At 39.3% G+C, this 10,902-nt stretch overlaps 1 protein-coding gene across 1 annotated transcript in view; it reads right to left on the bottom strand.

Annotated features, from left to right (window-relative positions):
• The window catches only part of LOC106883156 (uncharacterized), a 35,863-nt gene that overhangs the window by 16,487 nt on the left and 8,474 nt on the right, over positions 1–10,902 (bottom strand). The gene's annotated exons all lie outside the window — the stretch shown is intronic.

Raw genomic sequence — 10,902 nt, forward strand, 5'->3', positions numbered from 1 at the left:
TTCTAGTGGGGTGCGTATCTGAGCGTTTGAGTGACATTAGACCTCAACAAACACCCATAAATTAAATGCATCTATCTGGGCCATGATCGTGGCCTGTCGTGCTTTATGTGTTAAGGTTTGTTGCTGGAAGAAAACGAAAAAGATCCCAACTTTTCTTGGTATCTCTATTGTTAATTTTAGTTATCTAGATGATTTTGGTCGATGGTTTTTGAAGATGTTCGGGCTGGTCGGAGGAGATGGACCACTGACCTGCAAGTTTTTTACTTTTTGGCTTCCCACCTCACTAAAATATCAGATAATGTTTGGAGGGTGCATAGCTGTTGTCTTGCCTTGCAATTTCCTGTGGTAATACCTTAAGAGTTTTCGCTTTGACTCTAAATTTTTATTTTAGAGGATAACGTTAGTTTCATGACATTGTGTCTAATTAAGAAGATTGTGCATCTCTCTTTATTAAATACTGATTTCCATTATTTTTAGTCCCCTTTTTCTTGTTGTTTTCTTACTGTTTACTTTTGTAAGTCGTGTTCTATATCAGTGGTTCCCAAACTTTTTCAGGCTACCACCCCCATGACACCCAGACCACATTTCTAGCGCCCCCACCCCAACTAACCATCACAAACACAGGCTTCTTTCTCATGTAGTTTTGTATGCCAATTATGAAAATAAAATTAATTTTCGCCATAAACTAATAAATAGAAAGGTAATACCTTTTAAAACTTGCTAATTTTGGGTAATTTTAGCCAATCAAAAGCCACAGACACATTGGTGCCTATTTCCATAGTAACAAGACAAACTGTAGTCTGCTTAAAACTACCACTAGGTGCATTTTCTTTACCTGTGCATTTTCTTTGAAAAGTGCCAATTTTCTGGACTATTGTACTTCATTTTCATCATTTTCACGTTTTTTTCTTTTTTGAGAAGCAGATACATTCAGTTACTGCCTTGTCACAACTTCATTTTCATAATTTTCAACTGTTTTCCTTTAACTCTAAATCATATCTCTATCCCTAGAGCTTAATTCTCACCCTAAACCTGAATTCTAACCTTATATCCTAACCCTAAGCCCTAAAGTACAGTTTATTTGTTTTGTAATATTTAGCAAAAACATTTTATGGAGGATTTTTTCCTTTCAAACTTATTTATATGCTTATCCAACTATTTCACATTACTTTATTCATAAAATTTATTTAAACTTTAAAACTTCTTATAACTGTTGTCATTGCAATGTTTTTTGCTTTCATTTTGTGATAGACAGCTATAACGCAGAAAGTACCAGCTTCCAAATCCTGTTTTCTGATTGGATGAAGACTACCAAACTTTAAACCTTTTGTAACATTTTACTAAAAAAAATTTTTGGAAAAAGTGAAAAACAAAGATTCAGTGTGAAAAATCACATCAATATCCTAAAGTTGAAAAATTTTCCACTAAATTTTAAAATTTCAAAAACTGTGACAGCAACAGTAAAAATCCCAGCTCACTGCCTTAAATATTATAGTAAAATTCCTAGAGAAAATTAATGATTTCTCTAAAAAAAGTTTCAGGGGATTGACAATATCAGAAGAGAAAAGTGGGAAACAAAATGCTTTGCAACATTTAGTTTGGATCTTCGCATTCTGAGTTCAAAATAAGATCAAGGTGAACTTTACGTTTTATCCTTCTGGTTTCTATAAAACACGAACCAGTTCAGTTAATCCCTTATTTCCAAAATGAATGATTTTGTGTCTATGTTAAAAATCATTATTTGTGTAGCATTATTGAGTCTATTGAACTGCAGTCCTTTGCATCATCATCATCATCATCGTTTAACGTCCGCTTTCCATGCTAGCATGGGTTGGACGATTTGACTGAGGACTAGTGAACCAGATGGCTACACCAGGCTCCAATCTGACCTGGCAGAGTTTCTACAGCTGGATGCCCTTCCTAACGCCAACCACTCCGAGAGTGTAGTAGGTGCTTTTACGTGTCACCGGTATGAAGGCCAGTCATGCAGTACTGGCAACGGCCATGCTCAAAATGGTGTATTTTATGTGCCACCCGCACAAGAGCCAGTCCAGGGGCACTGGCAACGATCTCGCTCGAAAGTCCTTACACATGCCGCGGGCACAAGTGCCAGAAAGGCGACGCTGGACACATCATGAGTTTAAATTTGGCTGAGATCAGTTATCATTCTGAAGGATGACAGATAAAGTTTCATAAAATTATAAACAGTTGAGTAATAGGGCCGATAACAGTGACTCTATCCTTCTCCCAAAATGTTTCTATGTAAGAAGTCAAGGACAATGGATTGGTCAGAGCATTTGGCAAAATGTGTTAAAATTCTGAGATGAATATTGCCTTTCATTCAAGAGTACCAGTTAAGTACTGGGAATGGGTATAATAGACTGACCTTCAGCCCTTGAGCAGGACGGCAGAATTGTTAGCTCGTTAAACAAAGTGCTTGGTGACAATTCTTCGGTATCCTTATGTTTTGAGTTCAAATTCCTCCGAGGTTGACTGTGCCCTTCATCCTTTTGAAGATCAATAAAATAAGTACCATTTGGGTCAATGCAATTAACTTACCCCTCCCCTCAAAAACTGGTGGCCCTTTGCCAAAACTTGAAACTGTTATTACGAGTGCTCTAACACCTTATGCTCATTTTTGCTGGGTCGGCATCATGGGTTGCACTCTCAAACTCTCACATTGTGATTTGGTGATAATCCTCATTTTCTCTCCCTCTCTCACACACAAAAAACTGTTACTGCATTCAGGTCAGTTTTCTCCATGTTGGGGAGAAAATGAAAAACATTTTTGAATGGAAGCTACTTGAATTGACTTTGAATTTATCCTCCCAAGCTGGAGGACAAAATAGGAAAAGAACCTCACCAGTCAACAGCAATCAACTTGTCCACGAGAGTATACATTTCAAATGTGAGGTGAAGCATGTATTTGAAGTGTAAAGGACAGAGAAAGTCTCTTACCTTGGCTTGGCAAACAACGCTAGAACGTAACTACTCAACCATGGACTGGAACTTGCTGTGCAAGCCTCTCTCCCCTACCCACTAGCTAGTAGATAGAATACCCGAGGATCCTGTACTCACACATATCTGTTCTCAAGGACTTGCCAATGCAAAAAAAAGGGACCCTCTGACTGCCTTCTTCACCACTTGACATCACTTAACCTTTCACGTCCAGTCCACTAGCCATTATACTCTTCCCCCTCCATTCTATAGATCACTTCACAAAGCTTTTGTTTCACTTCAAAGGTGTCCATCCACCTAAGTTCGCATCACTTTTTTGTGGCCTTTGCAAGGTTGTGGTGTTGGCTTTGTCCTCTCTTTGGATTTTGTTGCCTCAGGAGTTGACAAACCTATGAACGTCCAGAATGTGATGCAGCATTCCATCAACTGACACAATGTTTCTAAAGATCTCTGTTGTCACAATTCCTCTCCGACATGGAGTCGTTCCCGATCTAAATGAATACAGGTCCTACCTCTTCTCAAAGACACTACAGTGCAGTGTTTTGGTGTTTCCATTTGTATCCAAACACTTCCCTTTGTGGAACCCATTTCTCAGCTTGTCCTACACTGGGTGACATATTGTACCAGAAGGCTATGTGGTTTACAAGCTTGATTCCTAACTAATGTGGCCTTGGGTTCAGTACTACTGCACAGTACCTTGAGCAAGTGTCTTCTACAATAGCTGTAGGGAAGCCTATCATACATAGATAGTGGTCAAGCCAAAATCATTACGAGCTGAGTCAAATGTAAATACAAGAGACTGCAGGCCTATTTCTGAGTGACTGACGAGATTGCAATCGTCAGCGTATAAGAGTTCCCAAAATCACATTCCACCCTTTTTGAATTGATAAACTAAGTACCACTTCAACACTGAGTCAATCTAATCCCTTGCCCCTCAAAATCACCGACCTTCTGCCAATATTAGAAAGCATTATTTTAAATCACACCCCATGGGATTTAATCGAAATTTGTAACAGGTTGAGTGAGTAAGTAGAGCCTCTGTTGTTGGTTTGTAGTCAAGAACATGTTCTCTGGTAGGATTTGAACCTTACGTTTATTGCATTGCAGCTGACTATGTTACCACAAACCATTTGCCTTCTTGTCATTGTCACTCAGCTGCCACACTTACAACTCCCCCAATTATTTGTTCTTTCATTTTCTTGACTGTTACACCTGTTTCAAACATTTAACATATTTATGTGAACCACATCTTGATTTTAGTCTGCCTACTTTCTCTTTCTCACTGAGTTAGTTTTTCTTCCTTTTTACTTCACTTCTGTCCACATAGTTGATTGTCTTCCTCAAGTTTTCTATTAATCCTAGTATAGTTATTTATCTCTCAAAGTCATATCTGCTACATTACTCCATATATGCATTGTTTCCTGTGTGTTTGCGTCAATGGTGAGATGTCTAAGTACACTATCACATCAATTAGATATGTACCACTTCAACAATGAGTCAATGTGATCCCTTTCCACTCAAAATCGCTGACCTTCAGCCAATATTAGAAAGAATTATTTTGAAACTTTCATTGCAAAATTAAATTTCATAATTTTGTATAATTACTCTCTTTACTCTTTTACTTGTTTCAGGCGCAGGAGTGGCTGTGTGGTAAGTAGCTTGCTTACCATCCACATGGTTCCGGGTTCATTCCCACTGCGTGGCACCTTGAGCAAGTGTCTTCTACTATAGCCTCGGGCCGACCAAAGCCTTGTTAGTGGATTTGGTAGATGGAAACTGAAAGAAGCCCGTCGTATATATGTATATATATATATATATATATATATATATATATATATATATATATATATATATATATATATATATGTTTGTGTGTCTGTGTTTGTCACCCCAACATCGCTTGACAACCGATGCTGGTGTGTTTACGTCCCCGTAACTTAGCGGTTCGGCAAAAGAGACCGATACGATAAGTACTAGGCTTCCAAAGAATAAGTCCTGGGGTCGATTTGCTCGACTAAAGGCGGTGCTCCAGCATGGCCGCAGTCAAATGACTGAAACAAGTAAAATAGTAAAGAGAGTAATTATACAAAAATACATTTGTTATTTTCTGCAGATAACACTGCCCCAACAACTTGACATATGTCAATAAAAATAATCTTAAATATGAAATTTCTGAACCATAAAAAGATTGGTGCATAAAACTGTTTTCTGTAGTGAAGTGTAAGGAAATTCTCAGTGGATATTTCTGATTTCTGTGGTAAAAATATTAAGTAATGATTTTAACAGTGATGTGGGTGATTACACTAATGAAGTTGATTGACATTATTGTTGTTGTTGGCACTTTGTTGCTTACGACGGCGAGGGTTCCAGTTGATCCGATCAACGGAACAGCCTGCTCGTGAAATTAACGTGCAAGTGGCTGAGCACTCCACAGACACGTGTACCCTTAACGTAGTTCTCGGGGATATTCAGCGTGACACAGTGTGACAAGGCTGACCCTTTGAAATACAGGCACAACAGAAACAGGAAGTGAGAGTGAGAGAAAGTTGTGGTGAAAGAGTACAGCAGGGTTCGCCACCATCCCCTGCCGGAGCCTCGTGGAGCTTTAGGTGTTTTCGCTTAATAAACACTCACAACGCCCGGTTTAGGAATCGAAACCACGATCCTATGACAGCGAGTCTGCTGCCCTAACCACTGGGCCTCCACCATTATGACATTAATGACATTCTTTATTCTCATTATGTTAAAATTAACTTAATTTTAACTGTTGAGCTTTTAGATTTATCTTTTACTTGTTTCAATCATCAGACTGTGGCCATGCTGGTGCACTACCTTGAAGACTATTTAGTCAAATGAATTGACTTCAGTACTTATAGTAAATAACCTGATACTTGTTCTATCAGTCATTTTTGCTGAACTGCTAAGTTATGGGGAACATAAACAAAGCAACATTGGTTGACAAGATACCTCACATGGGATGCCATTCACTGTTAACAACTGCTGCACTCCATCCTTAAACTGCATGTCCTTAATGCTTTAGCATTTAAACCAGCCATATCTTGACCAAGGATTCTGCATGTTTTATGTCCAAACTTGCAAAATGCAGCCTCTCACATCTATCCTGGAATGGCATTCTAATAATAAACTATCACATCTTTGAAATCTCAAAGCTGCAATATAATACATCATTGACATAAATAGGTAAGCATCACAGGTATGAAAAAGTAATCTGAATTGTGGTAGAATTTTGGCTTACAACATCCATAGTTGAATGGAATAAGACATTGACAGAAATCTCTAAGTAAATTCCATTTCTTGCCCTGTGGCTTTTGAGATGGAAGTCAGTGAGCAGGAAATCTTTGGCTTTTTTAGTGTCCCACGGTGCTTGGTCATTACTCACACGTACCATCACTAATGACATGCAGTGAGTATTTTGAGGTTTTTTGGTGGAATGTCTGATGTTTTTCTATCTTCTTTATTTTCTAGCAGTACCCATCATTTGATACCCTGACAATTTGGCAACAAGGGAAAACTGCACTATATCAGTTTCCATGTTTGGCAATGATGGTCTTTATAGGGTGATCATGACTCATGTTTCAGCCAGTCATTGGTTCTAGTGCATTTGTATGGTGGTATGAACTGATAGAAAATTCCATGCAGTTTGATACGTAATCATGGTTATGAATCGAGATGCTAAAGAACTAGCAAAAGTTTTCTTGGTTAACCAACAGCCATGCTGCTCTGATCTCATGTAAAGATCTCCTTTCACCAAACATACATTTTTACTTCTAGCCAAGCTTACATTTTTACAGACCAGCTACTGGTATTCAATATATGCAAAATAACAAATCTAAAAGCAATTCATAAATAAACATGTTAACAACAACTAAATATTGTGCTTTGTTTAATTTGAGAGCAGCACAGAGCCAGACCAAATAATCCAGCTCCCAGCTAATTATACCAGTAATTTACTTACTGATTTCCTGTTTTAATTTTTCTTTACTCTTTTCTTAAGGTGGCGGGCTAGCAGAAATGTTAGCATGCCGGGTGAAATGCTTAGCGGTAATTTGTGTGTCTTAATGTTCTGAGTTCAAATTCCACCGAGTTTGACTTTGCCTTTCATCCCGTCGATAAATTAAGTACCAGTTGCATACTGGGGTCGATCTAATTGACTAGCCCCTCTCCCCAAATTTCGGGTCCTGTGCCTGGAGTAGAAAAGAATTTTTCTTTACTCTTTTCTTGTCATTTTGTTGCTGTTTAAATTATATTCTTTTTCATTAAATTATGTTGAGAAGATCAACAATTCAACGGAACTGTTTGTTCCTCTGAATTTATTATTATAATCTTTTCTTTTATCTTTGTATCAATTTAGTCATTGGACTGCAGCCATTCTGGAGCAATGGCTTCAAAGGGAGTAGTTGAACAAATTGACCCCAGTACTTGATTTTTTTTTTTCTGTTTTGCAAATCTGGTACTTATTCTATCGATATCTTTTGCTGAAAGTTATGAGGATGGAAACAAACCAGCCATGATATACAAACACACCTCAAATCATATCCCATGTAATTTGTAACATGTGTGACTAAATAAAGACTCAGTTGTTGGCTTGTAGTCAAGAACATATTCTCTGGTGGGATTTGAACCTCATATTGATTGCATTGGAGCTGACTAGTCTTTTCTTTTTTTTCTTTTCATTGTTTCAGTCATTTGATTGCGGCCATGCTGGAGCATCACCGTTAGTTGAAGAAATTAACCCCAGCACTTATTCTTTGTAAGCCGTGTATTTATTCTATCAGTCACTTTTGCCGAACTGCTAAGTTACGGGGATGCAAACACACCAACATCAGTTGTCAAGTGATGGTGGGAGGACAAACACTGACACACACACGTATATAATAATATAAATAACATATATATATATATATACATATATACATACGTATATGTACATATTTATAATCTATATGTCTATATATATATATATATACATATGTGGGCACAGGACATCACAAAGCATAAACAACAAAAAATACGAAGTACAAGGACATATATAAATACAAAAGGCTTCTTTCAGATTCCGTCTACCAAATCTACTCACAAGGCTTTGGTCGGCCCGACGCTATAGTAGAAGGCACTTACCCAATGTGCCATGCAGCGAGACTGAACCTGGAACCATGTGGTTGGGAAGCAAGCTTCTTACCACACAACCACTCCTGCATGTATGTTACCAATTGCACCACAAACCACTTGCCTTCTTGTCATTGTCACTCACCTGCTGCACATTCCCCTCCTCCAATTATTTATTCTTTTATTTTCTAGACTGTTACACCTGTTTCAAACATTTAATATATTTATCTGAATCTCGATTTTAGTCTGCCTACTTTCTCTTTCTCACCAAGTTTTCTATTAATTCTAGTACTGTTATTTATCACTTAAAGTCGTATCAACTTCATTACTCCATATATGCATTGTTTCCTGTATGTTTACATCAACGACGGGGTGTTTAAGTACACTATCACAGCAATTAGATATGTACCACTTCAGCACTGAGTCAATGTGATCCCTTTCCCATCAAAATCTCTGACCTTCAGCCAATATTAGAAAGTATCATTTTAAACCTTTCACTGCAAAATTAAATTTCATAATTATACAAAAATACATTTGTTATTTTCTAATTTGGTTATATGATGGATTAACAGAATTTTCGGAAATTCACAAAAAATACCTTGTGGTATTTAATTATGACACTATGCTGAGTTCAAATGATTTTGCCCTTTTTAATTCTAAAAAAGTAATTGAAAAAAATAAAAACATTTCAATATCAACCCCCCCCCCCACTCACCACAACCTGCCTCTCCCCTCTCTCCCTCCCAACATAACTGACTCCCTTGTCCATCTCTCTGTATCTCCTTATTCCCTTCAGCTAACTTTTTAACCACTTAATAAGTATTCCTTCCTTCTCGTTCTTCACTTCTGATCACAAAATGACCACTTGGCCCAAGTGTATTAATATTAATATTTCTTCCTCTCTTCTCTCTTTACTCCTCCTTTCTCTCTCTTGATCTTACTCCACCTTACACTCACTCCACCTCCATCTTTCACCGCCACCTCTGAGCCTAGCTAATATATAAAAGGCAAACGAACAAGCAGATTATTATAAAGACATAACATTATAAGTTACCTCGCCTGCAAGTAATGTGTAGCACCATGGATGTGAGAAGACCAAACTCTGGTACGTAACATATTATTTGCAATTCATTTTTGTACCTTTAGGCATTTACCATATGCAATCACAGTTACATTTCCATCATTGTTGTTCATGTTTTTCTTTCAAATAATTTACTCCTTTTCATTCACAGTTCACTTCTTTAAATTTTCTCAATGCATTGCATATTCTTAGCTAATTGCTGACCTACACTTTGTTTTGGGAACTTGGCGATTTTTAACAGCAAGAGGGTATCCCTTTATGCCAGTTATTTAACCTAGCTAGAAGAGTTGTTGAATCTCCTATCTGTCAAAACATATCCATCCTGAATGAAAATAAGATAAAATAAATTCACAGGTAGTGAATGCATGCTAGTCCGAGTCTGCAACCATGGCTGAAGCGGCCAGCCTAGCAGCTGTCACTGACTAGGCCGCAATGGCGTGGTTGATATCACTGGTTGGCTGAGTCCACTCCCCTTTGCGCTGCTGTGCCATTGCATGCTCTCGACCGATGGCTCCTTGCCTTCCTCCACACTCTTGTGCTCATGCTTGTTCCCATCCCCTCCCGTCTTGTCCCACTCTATTATAACAGGTCCACACATTCACAATCATGCTCCCATGCATCATCATGTTCCTGCTCCAACTCAGGTGTAGCAGGTGGCCAGGGTCCGAAAACATGGCGGTCCATGCCCTGTCGGGACAAAGCCGGAGAAGAATCTGGTGGAAGTCCAAAGTGCCTCTGATGTGCAAATCGATCGAAGAAACTGGGTGTAGCGGCAAAAGACCAATTGAGCCATCTAGTAGCTGGTTCCCTCCGAAGTTTCCCTCAGAATACCTGGTGCCAGTGGGAGAACGACATGCAATTCCGTCTGGTAAAGTGAATGACTGGAGGCCCCAGGGACCTTGACAGCTTTGATCTACTCTCATACTCAGAACGGGTGAAACAAGCCGTTCCTCTCCTGATCGGAGGCAGCCATATATCACAGCCATTGCAACGCAATGAATGCATGGTGCCAAGTGGGCCACATTTGGTAAGCAGAACTGGTGATAGGGGATGAACTGAACATCCGGCTAAGGTGCCCTACACTTTGCCCATTAGATTGCCGAAAGGGCGTTGGTTGATATAGACAGCAGGACAGTGGCGCTGAAGTGAGCAACCAATGCCAAACCAGCCATTTGACAGGTTGCACGATTGCCAGTGAAGTAACTTTCTGATGCCTGGTTGAATAGGAGGGTGCTGCAGTGAAACTTCTATGAGGTTTCTTAAAAAGAGTAGGAGGGTGCTGCATGGAAGCCGCAGGCATGAGCCTGGGTGAAGCCAACTGTGGGTGCAGATCTCGGTTGTAGTAGGAAATATTTGAACGAGACCTTTGAAGACCAAAGTGAAGGGTTCTGTGCCAATGGCAGTCGAGTACGGGTTAATTGGTCCTTAGAAGTGGGCATAAGCTTCCAGAAAGGCACCAGATCCATTGTTGTTGTTGTTGTTGTTGTCAGTGTACATATGCATGAAAGCGGCTGGCCTCGCATCAAAAGGGAATTGGGTTAATATTCTCAAACATGAACATGGAGAGTGCCCATCCAGCTGTGGGAACGGGGCATGCTCGTAGCAGAGCATCTGTGGTTGAAGCCGGCAGCCAGGCAAAGCTGCAGCAATGCAAGTGAGCATGGAGATGTTGCCATGAGCCGTGGTAAGAGTTCTCTCTTCTTTGAAAAGGACCGTGTCCATGGAATCGGCTAGTC

Source organism: Octopus bimaculoides, chromosome 25, assembly GCF_001194135.2.
Source record: "Octopus bimaculoides isolate UCB-OBI-ISO-001 chromosome 25, ASM119413v2, whole genome shotgun sequence".
Taxonomy (NCBI): Eukaryota; Metazoa; Mollusca; class Cephalopoda; order Octopoda; family Octopodidae; genus Octopus; species Octopus bimaculoides.